A 2740-nucleotide genomic window follows, 5' to 3' on the forward strand; every position below is an offset into this window, starting at 1 on the left:
GCTTAAATAGCTCCTCTCTCCCCTTAGTCAGAACAAGCACTCCCTGATATCCTGATGGAGAGCCTTTTTTGCCCTTCTTTGGCTGCTAGAAGGAAAAAGCCAAGGTTTCTGCTCTTTTCTCATAAGGCCCTGCCTGGCCTTGTGTCCTCACACCGTGCCTGTCACCAGGGCTGCTGCTCAGGCCCAACACAAAGTCCCACCTATTCTTTAAAGCAAAAGTATCAACTACCTACAAACCAACAGGGAATCACATTTATTTACCCTCAAGGGGTGAAGGTCTGGCAAAGGAAAACCACCACTGCTGACCATGGTTGGCTGCACCACCAGCTGTGTTGCACAGTCAGTAACTCATCCCTGCACTTTGCTAAATGCTATCACAGGACAGCCTGGTGCAGGATGCAGGCAGCTTTGTCTTCAGTACACCTAGAGAAGGTACAAGAGAGAACAAATGCTCACTTTAGGGTTATCCCACCCATGCTCCAGCCTTGTGGCCGTGCTGCAAAAAGAAAAAGGGGTGAGTACTTAGCTGAGGGGGCCAGACCTGGCCACGGCTTCACTGGTGAGTCACTGCAACCTGTGGATCTTCTCTGGACACCTTCTGGGACATGAACTACTGGTGCTTGTGGGGAAGGAACCCCCAACACAGCTGAGATCTCTGCTGTGAGATCTTTGCACTTCTCTGTTGCTTTGAGCAGTGTCATGATCTTTGGGAAGTGCGGGCTCCACAGGAGAGGCAATGAATTCTTCCTCCCCAGAATGTCACAGAAGAGCTGTTCTAGCTGTCAGTCAGAGAAAAGGACCCAGATTAAAATCTCCAGTGTCTTTGATGAGCATCTGTCACTGGCACCCACCTGTCCTTCTGCAGGAGGAGACACCAACATCAGCAGCACACACAGATGTGAAACTGCTCTCAGTTTTAACAAATGCAACCAGGCAGTGGACTAACAGGCACTAGTTTACAGATTTTTTTTTAGTGTATCAGAAATTTAAATCACTCAAAGTGCCACAATTAGATCCTATTAAAATTATATGTGAGATAATTTGGCTGTATTTTAATTAAACATTAATTTATCCAATTTATGCAATTCAAGCACAGGAAAATTCAGAACAGTGGATTTAACATGCCCCTGTGTGGTGCTGCATGATTAATTTTTCAAGTCACCTAAGTGTTGGTGCCCACTAGAGTCACAAAGCAGCCACCATTGTCCCAGGAAATTGCTGGGGAAATGGTATTTACCTGCTGAGAGATCCTTTGGTTTTGGGGGAAGCAGAACATAAGACAACATTCATGAGAGATGTAATACAGAAGAAAGATTGTTCCAGAGTCTCAGTCTTCCACAATAATTTGTCACCCATTGCCTGCTGTGAGCTGTCTGTATAATTCTATTGTTATCACCACCCCAGAGCAACCAGAGTTATTTGGCCTGTGCCACCAGTAGACACTTAGCCACTTGCCAGGCCCCTCCACAGATCCTTGGAGCTGTGGCCCAGGAGGACGGGCTTGTGCAAGCTTTTCTGTGGTTGCAGTGCTCAGCAAAGGGTGGAGCGAATCCCACTGGGCAGTGTGCCAGGACACGCTGTGCTGGGCCCTAAAATAAGCACCCTCTTGGAGGGACCATGTGGGACATCTGCCCAGAGCAGAAACCCTGCTGCTGCTGCACTGCCTCCATGTGTACCCACACACCCTCCTGCTGTCAGCAAAAGCTGGGGTTTAGGAGAGTCTTAAGCAAAAATTTTTCAGTGTGTAGCTCATGCACTTGACTGTTCATTAAAGATGTTCTGGTGTGGTTCTTTAATCAGCAAGTGTGCCTCGTTGCATTGATTGTCTGTCTTGTATAGATCCAAAATCCCTCACCTGAAGCCTCCCCATCTCCATGTTGTTATGGGACTGCAGCATCCCTGCACAGCTGAGAGGGAAGGGCACATCACAGAGATGTTTTCGGACAGCTTCAGAGCACAGGTTTCAGTGTGTGCAAAAGCAAACAAGCAGAAGACCTGAGACTTACAGAAAAATGAGGGAGAGACAGAACAGACAACAACAACTTCATAGCTAAAACTGAAAAAAACAAAAGCTTTTTTTTTATACAGGCACCACCACAAACTACATTATGACTGGAACAGCCCCCATCTCACAGGGACACCAGCACTTACATTTGATCCCCCTGTCACAGGTTTCCTCCCTGGCTTTTCAGATACTCCCATTTTATCAAGAGAAGACTAAAGTGTGATGACATCTCCTGTGGCTCTCTGAGGTCTCTGGGGTGTGTGTGTTCATGTGCACAGATGTGTGCACACATCTGTCTATCTCTGTCCTCCTGCTTCACCTGCACAAGGCTTGGTGGTCTTTGTGTGCCTTTTCCCAGGAAAAAGCTTCTGATGCCTTTTCCGCCTCCAAAATGGAGACAAAGCCAAGTGCAGTTCTTGGCATGTAGCTATCCTGATGATACTGTGACACAGAGAGGAAAGCCATCCAAGAGACATCTGCTCCTTTGTCACATGACGGGCTCTGCTTTTGGAATGCACAATTTGTCTGCCGCAGTATCAGACGCCCTTCATGAGCTCGAAGTTAAACGATATTTCTGAAGGGCTGCTTGTGGTTTGCTTTTCTTCCTTAAAAGATGTTTCTTCTTTGGAATTTGGGTCTCCGTATCCAGGGCCCTCATGGCTCCAACACCTTGGATGCTGACTGGAAAGAGAACTGGACACACTCCACACCAGTGATGAAACTCTTCACAGGGCT

General features: G+C 47.3%; 1 long non-coding RNA gene across 1 annotated transcript; it reads right to left on the minus strand.

Moving 5' to 3' along the window:
* Nucleotides 1–350: 350 nt before the first annotated feature.
* On the minus strand, nt 351–1995 carry LOC138110508 (uncharacterized). Its single transcript, XR_011150967.1, has 3 exons — nt 1856–1995; nt 542–779; nt 351–423 (listed from the first exon to the last, which is right to left on the minus strand). It is a non-coding gene; the product is annotated as an uncharacterized lncRNA (long non-coding RNA).
* Between the last annotated feature and the right edge of the window lie 745 nt (nt 1996–2740).

This window comes from Aphelocoma coerulescens, chromosome 4A (assembly GCF_041296385.1).
Source record: "Aphelocoma coerulescens isolate FSJ_1873_10779 chromosome 4A, UR_Acoe_1.0, whole genome shotgun sequence".
NCBI classification, from domain to species: Eukaryota; Metazoa; Chordata; class Aves; order Passeriformes; family Corvidae; genus Aphelocoma; species Aphelocoma coerulescens.